Source organism: Ptychodera flava, chromosome 2 (assembly GCF_041260155.1).
Source record: "Ptychodera flava strain L36383 chromosome 2, AS_Pfla_20210202, whole genome shotgun sequence".
NCBI lineage: Eukaryota > Metazoa > Hemichordata > Enteropneusta > Ptychoderidae > Ptychodera > Ptychodera flava.
In genome coordinates this window covers 11,878,416-11,892,578 of record NC_091929.1, presented here as the reverse complement: position 1 = coordinate 11,892,578, position 14,163 = coordinate 11,878,416, and positions in this window count along the sequence as shown.

Below are 14,163 nucleotides of genomic sequence, written 5' to 3'. Positions count from 1 at the left end.
TGACTAATTTGCATAGTTATTTGATGGCTTGTGACATTCTCCCTCAATCTGTAAGTACGTTTTTAGCTGTTTGACAAGGAGTTTATTGTTAACATTTTGTATTATTATGATAAAATTAATAAAGTGTAGGAAGCAACTGTGTGGTCAATATGATATGCAATTTATCCTGCCAAAAACCGAATTTTGAAAAGGAACTATTTTTCTCATATGCACATTACTGAGATTCAATACCAACTTTATGTGGTGGGGCACAATAGAATAATCTGCAGTACATATGTAATAATGTACCATTATTTATCGCAAGCAGTAACAGTAGCGCACAGTTTTTTTTAATTCAAAACATAATTCACTTGTACTTATTTATTTTATGGATTTATAATTAACGACGTCTTAATTTTTATTTTATAATAATTCATTTTGATGTCTATGCCACATTCCAGGAAGAATAATGAAGACAAAGTATTTCTGATTGTTTGACTAAAGTATAATAATGACCATGTAGTGGTGCATTATTTTTTGTGTGACCTGGCGTGACCCCACAAACTCTATTATTAGCTAGATCTCCCCTTTCCATAGTAGCAACGGCTAAATTTGAACATGGTGCCTGTATACTTTTAAACATTTTTTTAACCCAGCAGGCCAAGACAAGGGGGAAATATTACAAGTTAAAGGCGCCCTCCTCAATTCCAGGTTCTCGCATTAGCAAATGTGTCAACAGCCCATTAACACTTTGTCATCCTTTTGTTTTCCATTGAATATTTTATCAGGTACATAATATTTATATAAGATAAATCTGATAATTGAGTGGGGGCTTTAAATGTTTCATGTTTAATACTGCCCAGGGCTCGAAATTAACTTTTTTCCCTGGTAGTCCACTTGGGCTACCATTTGCTGAAGTTGGTAGCCCGGTGACAGTGGCTTGTAGCCCATGCATATTTTAGATTAGATCAGGGGTATTTTTTTTCATTAACCAGGCAAGAAAATGCTATTTATATTTTACAAGATTCTGCCCATGAAGTGAATTTTCTAGTCTTTTGATGTGTATACTTGCACACCTTTGATACTCAAGGAAACAGGTATAATGGACGACAGAGGGCCTCAAAAGTTTTGTGACCTATTAACAACCCGTTTCACTCTCAGAGTTGTATACAAATTTTAAAAGTCGCCATGACAACCTGACAACAACATGGCCTTTTCAGCTCTAAGACATACTGTAGCTGGGCTAAAAATAGGCCATGGCCCTTCTGCCGAGAGGAGGCATAATTTCTGTGTCATTGTGATTGATACATTATTATCAAAATGCAAACGAGAATGCGTTTTTATTGGCCATCGTTTCCTGTGCCTGTCATTCAAGTACGTCAGTACAGATATTGAAACTTTGTTGCAGAGTTCCACCGCACGGCGCGGCCGGTCGTCTTCGTAATTTCTGGGTTTGACTCAGTCAGTGCATACACTGCATTTATCTACCTCGTCCCAAAGTGACGAACGGATCTTTCAACCTTTCAGCTTGGTGAAAAGAGCATTTTATTGATTCGCCAAAGGCCTGTGGATTCGCTTATTTTTGCACAAGTGCTAAATGGACATAGGAAAAAGTTCGACTCACCCTAGCCCTTTCGATTGTTGAATACAACCACGGTCCATGATGAGAGTTCTCGGATCAAAAACTGTAGCCGTGCTCGAATACAAATGTCTTCTCATTAAATTGTCATTCTTGATATACAAGAGTTAGCATTCCAAAGTCTGTCACCCTGTTTTTTTTCAAAGTTAGGAGAAGGGCGGCATTTCCATGTGAATGATTGAACGACGTGAAACGCAAAATTCCATCGCATATGTTCCGGCAATATGTACAGTAGAAATACTGTATACGCTGCAGTTCCGTAAGCTTATAAGCTTGGCCCCAGGCGGCATGAACTTTCTGAAAGGATTTCCAAAACGTCCTACTTAGTACCTTAGACACTCACATGTGATATCCTGAAAAGTATTCTCTGCAGTAATTCCAGTTTCTGTCAAAATTCCATCATTTTAAAGGTGAACGACACGATAGCACGAGATTGGAGACGTTCTATACTGTCACGCGCACGCACGTTGACTCAGTTGCGCATGCTCTGGGATTCGCGTCGCGTCTCATAAGGGCGCGCGCCTGTTCGAACAGGGAAGAACGCGAATCGCAGGGTCTCTGCCAGACTACACTGGCAGGACAAAACATGCGAAATGCAGAAAAAATGTTTATTCTGCAATGCCAATATGACGCTTATATGGTAAGTCTGAATAAGTTTTAAACTATACCGGTACATCAGAATCGGAATCCATGGGTGCGTTTGGGTGTGCTGTTCTTGACCCGAGAACAAACCGAACCACTTCGGTTAGCATTCGGGGAAAACCCGAGGATTGTTCTCGGGTCGAGAACGTACTCCTGTGAAAATCTAGGAGCAGACGAGAACAAGATGGCGGTAAAAGACGGAAAGTTCTAAAAGGTAATTTTTCATAAAAAGTTAAAACAAATCGAAATACGTTTTTCTGACTGAGACCGCTCAACACGTTGTAGAGTTCGTGAAGCACTCACGCATGCATGCTCACTATCATACATCGCACATACACACTTTATCGAAGCGAAGAAACGAATTTCATCGCTTTAACTGGGCGAACGATAACCTCGGGGACAATTCTGTCCACCAGCAGTGTTACCAACCCAGGGTAGAAAATACGGATAGTTTTCAATCGGATTCGAACCCACAACATACGGCATCAGTCGCCTAGCTGAGAGGCCACAGACAGACCCGCTCGGCTAAATCTCCACTCCCAAAAAGAGTGGTTCAATAGCCGGCTAAGTTGTTACATTGTTCTGACTGAGACCGCTCAACACGTTGTAGAGTTCGTGAAGCACTCACGCACGCATGCTCACTATCATACATCGCACATACACACTTTATCGAAGCGAAGAAACGAATTTCATCGACATACGAAATACGTGTTAGTGCATGTGCTAATGAACACGAATCAATCAGACGTCTTTGAAATTTTATTTTTCCAATTCTCGTCAAGAACCAGTTCAAAAATGACTTCATGTATTGCCTAGCTAGGTCCCATCCGTGGAATATTACCGTACGGCTAGTTCAGTAGTTGTAGCTTGCACGTTGATTTCCCGTTGACAAAATATTTGCTTTTACAAGGCATCGTTTTATCTGCTGTCAACAATGCTCACCTACCGCCGTCTGTCTTCATTCTTGAAGCCGATTGCGTGAATATATTATATTTTTTTTTGTATTTTCAAATCCCCAGTGATGATGAAATTGTCAATTTGGATGTTGTGTACAATGACAAAACGTATACAATACGAACTGGTCGGAGGAATGCTGATAAAATTCAAAGTGGTGAGTAAAGTCAACACACTTTCATGATTTTTCAGTTGCTTCTTTATTTCTGTGGCTTCACCTGTTTCCTTGTAAGTTATATTTAGGGAAAATGATTCGCGCGGTGTCTTGTGTTGTGATACACCTTCGTCAGGGTATGTAAATCATTTATATTTATTGAGTTATAGGCTATGATTTAATATTTTAGCAAACCATTTTTTTTTCATCATTAAGATTTTTTTTCATTTTTTTTGTAAAAAAATTAGTAAGAAGAGTTTTCTGCTATATTGGCATAAGTCTGTGGAACTGATCATCACGGCAAAATTTATTTGTCCTAAAAATGTTGGTTTTGTGATATCAAAATTAAATTCAAAATTGAAAAAAATTGTTGTTTTATTGTTGTCACTGTAGGAATAGAGATGTGAATGACCTTAGGAAATGAAACGAATCATGGCAAAACATGATCCCAGGCAATATGACTCTGGGTCCAGTATACAACTTACCTTTACTTCTTCTATACTTCTATAAGAATAACAGTATTTATACTTGGGCAATTCCGTAAGTCAAAGTGAATGTAATTATTTTCCATAGATTCAAACTTCTTGCTTGGCATCATGAAACAAGCTACAGAAAATGAAATCAACAAACACACCGGCAATGGAGCACCCCAGCAACAACCTTCAACAACAAGTCAATGTGATGTACCAATAAGTCATGTCAGTGATAAAGCTGGAGCTGACCAACAAGTCATTGATACCCCTACAAAGTGGCCAAAGGGAGCAGCTACAGCTTTAGTTCAGTTACGGCTGAATATGGACGAAGACTTTCATAAACACAAGGTACACAAGCTCACAAAATTAAATGTCATGTATACATATGCAAATAGTTATTCATATATACTGAAATACGTTTTTGTCTGTCCATATATACTAATATATCTAGTTATTTGTATGTATCACTGTTTGTGTATAGTGTACACATATTTATTTAGTGTGTTTATCCATTTATCCATCTATCCTGCCATCCATTCATTCAAAATTAGCATATGCATATTTTAGAAATATTTTTGATGTTTGAAATTCTGTCTGATTGATGCTGTGAAGTAAACTAGATGTTGTATATTTTTTGCTATTGTGAAAGAGGAAAAAATTATTTCACTAAATGGTTGATCAAATTAAAGTTCAAGGTTATTGCTTTCTGGAAGGTAGAAGCATTCAGATTCCTAATGATGGACATCTTGGTTTCTGTGCAGTGTCTGTTAGGGACTGGTCAGTTTCTTCAGCCTTGGGGGGGGGGGGTGGATTCATGGGGGGGGGGGGGGGGGGGTTCACCCTGTTTTTGACTTTGGTGATAGGGGGTCACCATGTTTTTGAAATGCCCAATTGGGGGGGGGGGGGTTCAGTGTGTTTTTGAATTTCGACACAGGCTCATCATTGCCTAGAATGCATCGTGTCAGCCACAAATTTCATCATTCAGTTGCATTTTTCCGCTCGCCCTTTGGGCGTATAACTTTAATAATCAGACATATTTTTCAGCACGCCCAACTTTAACATATCAGACATACATATAGCAGAGATATCTATATGTTCAATATTTTTCAGCGTGCTCTTCGAGCGCATTACTTTAATATATCAGACATTTTTCAGCACGCCCTTCCTGACAAGACATATCAGAATATCAGGATGTTTCATATTTTTCTCCATGCCCTTCGAGCGCCATACTTTAATAAATCAGGGAAGAACGTACCTCAGGAAAAGATATTTGGACACTCAAATTTTTACAATTCTATTCTCATTTACCTTAAAGGGGAAGGTTACACAGCGATTATATGTTTATCAATAAAAAAATCATGAAAAACAGGTGGTGTGAAATCTGTCTTTTTTATTCACTTTCATTTACTGATAACACGACGGCGCCTGTTTTAAAACCATTGGTTATAGGTAGAAGTGATGTAAGAGCTTAGCACTGCACTTATAGGGCTTCCCCATTCTCTACATCTGGGGAAACCCATGCTCTTCCACAGGTCTATAAACAAAGGTTTTCAAATGGGTGCCATAAGCCCTATCAGTAAGTCAAAATTAATAACAAACACAGATTTCTCGCCAGTTTGTCATAGATTTTTTATTGATGGACACAACCCACTTGGCTGATCCGATATGTTTTGATATTATTATTTATAGTTAAAAAATATGATGACATCGTATATTTTCTTTTTAAACCTGTAGATCCATAAACAACTCTGGACCAGAATAAAGAATGAGATGCAAGATGCTGGGTACAGTTTCACTGCCGACCAATGTTTAAATAAATGGAAGAGTATCAAAAGAGAATATAAAAACGCAATGGATCACAATTCCCGCACGGGCAATGAAAAAAAAAGTGTTTGTTTTATGAAGAGTTGAACCAATTATACGGAAACAAGTCAAGCACCCGACCAGAATTTACCATTGAATGCTCAGTGGCAGCGAATGATGGTAGTCATCAGTTGACAATGAATCAAGATGATGACGGTGATAGTGATCATGATAGAGAGAAATCTGTGACGAAATCAAAAAAACGAAATAAGCGCTGTAATGTTGGACAGTTGATGACATGGCTATCATCATTTCAGGAGGAAAATAAAAAAATTGTCGCAAGACAAGAGGAGTTTCAGAGAAAAATTCACACTGAAAAAATGGCCAGATTTGATAGATTACTTAATATTCTTGATAAATAAAAATCACAAATTTAAAAAGCAAAAATTCAACCACAGAGCAGAGTGTGTCATCGTTAGTGGCTTGTTTGTTTTATATTTATTGTTAACAAAAAACAGTTTGAAAAATGTTAAAAAAATGATTTGGTATTTTTTAAACTTTGACAGTTTTTCGCTCCAAGAATTTTATGAAACTGAAAAATTGTTCATTTCAAGAATTTTTGACAAATACTGAGTTTATTATTTAGTAATTGAACAGTTTTTAATGACATCAGAGGCGCATGAACTTTGTTACGGACTGGCTATGTTAATATCTTTATGAATTCATATATAACAGCTACTCACACAAAATTAATTATTGATTTTATCGATCAATAAAAGTTTTTTCTTCAGACAAAAACAATTTTTATAATGCGTATAGATCTGCCCCATAGGTTTAGATTAGACTTTGAAGAGTGACGAAGTTGCTTGCTCGTGGTATTGGGGGAATTTTTTGATATTGTTGTTAAACTCACTGGTCGTTGCAATTCAATTCATACCATGTATATGGGCATAACATTTTTCAATTCAGTTCAATTCAACACCTCTTTATTCATCCCAAATACAGAGCAATTACAATTGTGACTCAATTAAAGACATGTACAAATTAAAACTACAACAGAATAAATAATAAACATTTGCCTTAAAAGCTTAGATATCATTCATTTCATTTCGTTTAAAAGCTGTATTGCGATTGCAATAAAAGAATGTTTGTGCCTGTTTGACCTGAGCGAGCTAAGATAAATTTGTTCATTATATTTTTTACTGGATCACTTGAACAATTCTATCACGGAGAATTACACCATTTTCATTATTGTGGTAAATATTTTCATACCCATTGACATCTTCAACAGCTTCTAAATTGATGTATGTTTCAATATCATCATCGGTCATTACGCAAAAATTATGTAAAATACATGCACACATGACCATTTTACACACAGTAGAAATATGGGGGCTGCTTATTTCTTGCAGCCTACGAAAACGTCCCTTTATATGACCGATAGCCCTTTCAACAACTTGACGCGTAGAACTTATTACTCTGTTGTAGTGTCTCTGTGCCTGTGGCAAGTTACCCATATCTCTAAATGGTGTCATCAGCCATGGTTGTAATGGATAAGCGCTGTCCCCTATTATGTACATCCCTTCTGGTATACGTTGGGCTGCTGAAGTGTAAAATTCAGAATTACGAAGCACACGAGCATCATGAGTTGAACCTGGCCAGCCAACAAAAGCATCATTGATGATCATATGATCATCAACTACTAGCTGAAGTTGTACTGATGGGTAGCCTTTCCTGTTGATGTAATCACCATCTTGACCTGGTAGATTAGTGATCCTGATATGAGTGCCATCAATCACTCCAACTACTCCTGGCACTCTCTTCTGTCGCCGGATAGATGTGGCAATATCAATCATCCTGTCATTGTCTGGCCATTCAATGATCTTATTCTGTCATGCAAAAGAAAATAAAGTTATCAGTAAATACACAGATGCATGATGTTAAGAAACATGAGGCATTCCACCAAATGGATTATTCAATCATTTGATTTCACTGTACTTGGCGCATCCCAAGGGAATTGGGGCTTTTTGTAACACCAAAGAAGGTTACCTACCTATTTGACCAATGTAGCAAAGTAACTTCCTAGGCCAAACTGTTTCCTTACTGCAAGTTGATAGGTGAAATAGAAAATAACGCAGCAGGGCATCAAGCTAAAGCTGTCCTGCTGTGTTATCTTCTATTTCACCTCTCAACTCTTAGGTAAGTAAACACAGTTTGGCTTTGGAATACTTTGGCACATCACTATATCTCTATCCAAAGTGGTAAATAACCTACTTTGGTGTTAAAAAAACACATGTGTCAAGACTGAAAAAAACCCCAGGTAACATTGAGAATCACCGCATTGATAACCTGTATATTTTATAAAAAATAACCATGTCCCGTGTTAATGAAACATAAAAACTATATGTGTATGTTCAGTTCAATACTGGTAATTTCAATATATTATTAAGGGTTTGGAAAGGAAAATGAGTTCGATACATTATACAAAATTGTAAAATAATGATTTATTAATTTATTTTGGCAAAAACATATGAGGAAAAATATAGTTGATGCCTTACACATGAAATGTATTAAAAAATACAGAGAAAAAGATATATAAATCACAATGAGTAGTAATTACCGAGGACAACACAAAAATAAAAATTTATCTTTTCCATTGCCATATACTTTAGTGTACTTTGTTTCACTGAAATTTATTTTTGCTGAAAAAAAAATTCTGGACATCACAGTGATTTTATTTTCACTCTTCCTTGTCAGTCTATGTGTAAAGAATGGGAAATATGAATATTGTCACTTGGATTTTACTGTAGTGGAAACGTAAGTCAAGCAAAAATAATGAAAATAAGTTCAAAGTGAAAAATACAGTATTTTAAAGTATACTAGGTCACCCACAGGCATTAATATTAGTAAAGAAATGTGAAAATTATTGTTATTAAAGGAAATATAAATTTTCTTATTATTGTATTATTATTATTATTATTATTATTATTATTATTATTATTATAACAAGTTTAGGGGCTTAAGTATTATATAGAAATGTAATAACACTAGTTCATTGAAACTCTGGGAATTCTGAAAAAGAGGTGTTGTTTATTTTATTTTGTCAAAAGGGTGACTTCTAATTGTTGTACGTGCAGCGCAGAATTATACATAATACTGTATGGAGAGAGGGACATCATTAGGCCAAGGAGTAATTAAATGCTTGTCGGAAAAGTGACACTAAGCAGTTTTAAAGCGATACCCAGCAGGCCCAGACTTTTAACTTGTGTGCGAACTTTATGGATACACATTCAATCGGAAGCCACAGAACAGCGCCACAAACGGCAAAAATTAGAGAGGCACCCTTTTCATCATATAGGCAGAAATCAATGTATTATTGCCTTATTTGTATTGTACGGTGATTGTTTTAACAGCACAATGGCAATTAACTGTAATGTTATTATAAATTACTTCAAACCATAACATAAATGATCAAAACAGGCACGTGCATATAGAATAATTTTTTTTTTTTTATTCTTGAAGTGACAAGACTCAAATAAATTACATGTACCGATAACAGTTTCGGGCAAACATCTTTTACAAACTCTCTGAATATCAAAAGTAACTTATCCCACAAAGTTGCATTTAAAAAAGGGACAAATAAAGAGCTAAACAAAAAATATAGGAAACGAAAAAGGAAAGGTACACAGAAACTGAAAAAATACAAATTGAAATGATCAAATACCTTTATTTTAAATACAATCTGAAAAATACAGACAAAATTAAAAAATGAGAAATACTTGAAATCAAATGGACACCTGAAACTTCCTGGGTCGTGTATTCTGTACATAGATAAGCAAAACAAGGTTATTTACATCTGTACTTGTTAGTATATATACTAAATCATAATGAAAGCATTTAGAAGTATTTCATTTTTATTTTCATGCTAAAAATTTAACTTTTCCAATGATATTTCATGTAAGATAAAACTGAAGGAAGTTTCATTTGAACATGTGAAAACATCCTAAAATGGTAAGTTTACATTTAATTCATCATTACATATACTGGACTTACCATAAAGATGACTTTTCAAGCATCAATTTTAAATTGAACAAGTCGTTGATGGCACAGTCCCCACTTGTTCATTGGTACTTTAATTAAAAGTCCTCAGATAGGATAGAGTCCTCTTCATTAATTAGGTCTATGATAAAAATACTGTGATACAGACGGCGCTAAATGGCCAAGAATGAGTTCAACGGTCGTGAAAACATAAAACCAATGTAGGCCGCCATCCTAATTACAAAAGGTCATTAAATGAGTCAATTAGTAATGAATCAACAGGATGTTGCCGAACATTTTTGCATACTATCCTAACACTAATAGATTATCACCGGTACCATATTTCATAAAGTTTGATGCAGTATTTACAAACTATGAGATCAACATCTGTACCGAGTTTCATCAAATTTTGACGCAGTATTTGTGGATATATAACTCTAATTAGGAAAGTTCATTAAATAAGCAATTACAAATTAATTAAAATGACACTGATAAATGCCTTTTTCATTGTTAAAGCAAAGTAAGCTTTACATGTGTACCAAGTTTCATGAAATCTGATGCAGTATTTCTCGACATATCAGTCTAATTATGAAACTTAGGTAATTGACATGATACTGCTACATGCCGTTCAACAAATCAATGTGCATATGTATGACATAGGTCAATGTCCTTATACCAACTTGAATGATACTGGTGGAAAGATGTCTGAGTTATGGCTCTGTACATGAAAAGATCGTAACAAAATGGCAGCCATGCAGCCATATTTAATCTTACTGTCTAAAAAATCTATATGCATATGTATGACATAAGTTAATGTCCATGTACCAACTTGAATAAAATCGGTTGAGACTTGCCAGAGTTATGGCTTTCGATATGAAAAAAAAACATAACAAAATGGCCGCCATGTGGTCATATTGGATCATATCGTGAAACAAATCGACATACATATGTATAACATGAGTCAATGTCCTTGTAACAACTTTGAATAAAATCGGTTGAGATATGATTGAGTAATTGCTCCGTACATGAAAAAATTGTAACAAAATGGTGGCATGGTAGCCATATCGTGTTCATATGTATGACATAGGTCAATATCCTTGTACCAACTTTGATAAAATCGGTTGAAATATGCCTGAGTTATGGCTCCGTACATGACAAAATTGTAATAAGATTGCCGCATGGCAGCCATATTGGATAATGTTGTGAAACAAATGGATGTGCATATGTATGATGAAGGTCAATGTCCTTGTACTAACTTTCAATAAAATCGGTTGAAACATGTCGGAGTTATGGCTCTGTACATAAAAAAATTGTAATAAAATGGCCGCATGGAGGCCACATTGGATCATGCATATGTATATATATTGGACGTGCATATGTATGACATATCAAGTAATCCTTGTACCAAGTTTGAATGAAATCGCTCCATGTATCTCTGAGATATCTGCGTGAACAGACGGATGCATGGACGGACAAACGCACACACTGACACACGCTCGGACGGTATCTTGGGGACTAAAAATACAAGCATCAATTTAGTAAAAATATGATACATAGAAAGAACCAGATTTCAATGTTTTTATTTACATATTGTTTTGTTTTTGACTTAATTAATTTGTTCTTTACATGTTTATTTTATCATGATTTCTCTTTACTTTTATCACTATGGCCATCATTATTTCACGTTGCTTATTGGTTCTGTATGAACCCCTTTGTGTTTTTGGCACTTTCACATGACTTGAATTGGTCATCACATGATGCTCCCTTACCATAAGTTCTAATTTCTTTAAACCATTATAGCCAGGTACTTTACTATACCAGTCCATTCCCTTCCTAATCTCAAGATGGATACTCTCTACACCGTTCTGTGAGGAAACCAAAGCCAAACCCTGTGTTTTCAATCTGAGGGATGACATGATCTTCTAACATATGCATTTTGGGGGGTACACTTTCATTAGGAAGTGTTCTCTGTAATATGCCATTAAATGTGATATGTTTGAACTGAGAATGCTGATATATTCATCTGACATTCTATTGCTTGTACTCTAAAGATTATGGCAGGCTGCAAATTTTGAAAATATTGGCTTATACAGACCACAAATGTGTGCAGCCTGTTCATTCAGCTATGGGCATATTCTTGCTGTGGTCCTGATGATGCTCTTGCACAACGTGTGAATGTTTTCTTCCTGAAACACAAAAAATAAAAAAAGGATACGATAACTTTCTTTCAAAGAAGCAAACAGAGTTGTTTCACTGAAAGTAGGTCAAAATAATGTAGACGAAATACATCTTCTGTAGTATATATATAACACACAATAAATCTGACACTGAAAGCTTGAAAATCATGACAAGCAGAATACTGAACCTTTTAATGACTTTAGCAACAAAACAGTTTACAGTTGTAAAACACATACTTTACAGCACTTGTTCACATGATTTCCGATGAATGCCTGCCCGTGGTAAGAATGACGTCCAACACCAAATGACTGCAGAGCTTGGTCAATACCGCAGACTACTAAACCACATTCTTTTGACAGTTTCGCTTTTACGTCTGTAGCTTCAGATATCTAAGAAAACTAAGTCTTCTATTCATAAATACTAACCTTCCTGTCAGCTTCTTCACTGAGTTCCTGCACCTTTCTCCTGGGCTTTTTTAACTTTGCCCAAGGTCATTAGTGGCGGTTTGCCATCATCTTCACTGTTGTCGTCGTCATCATCATCATTGTCACAGTCATCATCAGCAAGGAGAGCCTTTTCAACACTATCAGCCAAGGTCTTACCTTCTTCTTGGAGTTCTTTCGCTTCACACTGTAATGTCTCGACTTGTTTCAACATGGCTACACTATTGTAGTGCTGCATGGCATGCCTTAGGTTTCCACCAGTTGAAAGAAATTCACTGTGACATTTTCTGATATCATCAAGGGTTCTCTTCTTCATTGATGACAATGGTTGTTCCTCCTTCAGCAACTGTGCTTGTTCCTTGCTGATCACACAGCATACGCAAAAATATTTCCCTAAAATATTTCAATGTGAGGAAGACAAGGAACAAAAACTGACATAATTACTTAAAAACCTTAGTAGGTATAGACATGACTGGTGTTCATGAAGTCAATTTGATGTGCATGTGTGAACTCTTGGAGAGGATGTACCTGTAATATGCAAACTTATCAATTTAAATATTTATTTCAAAGAAATTCATGGTTACTACATTTTGCATTGCCAGTATACATATTAATACTATGTGTAAGAATTAAATTGAGAAATAAACACAAGAATTTCTACAGAGGAAAACAATCATTTGTCCATAGCTTGCAAATATTTATCAAGATCTGACCCACTGTGTACCCCTTATCTGACTAATCAATGTTAGCTGTGAATGTCTTAAGTCAACGAAAAACTACAACAAATTATCATAATTGTGTTCTACAGCATATCATACACAATGCATGCTGATTATTAACAGTCGCACATATTGCAAACTGATAGGTCAAGGATGTACACATGTAAATCATAGGTAAAACTGAAGTGTACACAATAAACTGCCTGTCCTGTCAGTGCCTCAACTTTTCTTACGTATAAATATAGCATGCAAGTATACATTTCATACCATTTGGTTCAGACAATCCATAACTCTTGGCCAGATACTCATAATCTCCCATCATCCGTGCTAATAGTGTCTTGTCCCTGAAATAAATCAAAGTGGAATGTAAGACAATTGTCCACACCATTCTAAATTAATGCCCATGTTTCTACACATCAATGCATTTTGTACATGCAAGAAAACAACTTTGCCTTTTGTACTATTTAATGTAGGTATCATATTTATGCTGCATAAGTTTGTCAGATTTGCACATTGTTTTTCAGATTTTTGGATCAGCAGTATAATGCATGTATTAAACTTGGATAACCAATATGTATGTATCTTAAGTTCCAATATTGTACCAAAATAGATATATGGTACAATCTGTTCATTTTTAGTAAAACACAGTATGCATGTTTAGACTTACTTCCACTTTGTGCCATCCAGTTTGTCTACCTGACCTCTGTTAACAGCTAAAGCTATTTCTAAATTGTAATAGGAATCAGGTGCTGCAAATGTACTCCAAATCACTGTATCATCTGCTACATTTGGATTACTGATGTTAGCAACTTGGTAAACCATTCTCAGGGTTCCCTGACCCTTGTCCCCACCTATCGTTATCCAAATTTCACTGGTAGGTATTGTACCATGACGGGTAAGTTTGCTAGATCTGAAGACAAATATGAACAAGATGCAAAAACAACAGTAACACATATATTCAGTAATATGTGATAACAAGATTACTTATACACAGTCTTTCTCTACATGATCATAATAGAGTTTGCACACAATCCCAAAAGTCTGACTGCAAGCCTACTGTCCCAATATTAATACACATGTGCTTATATAAGAGCATATAAGAACAATCTAGAACTTTTATTGACATGCTAATTACTGTTCT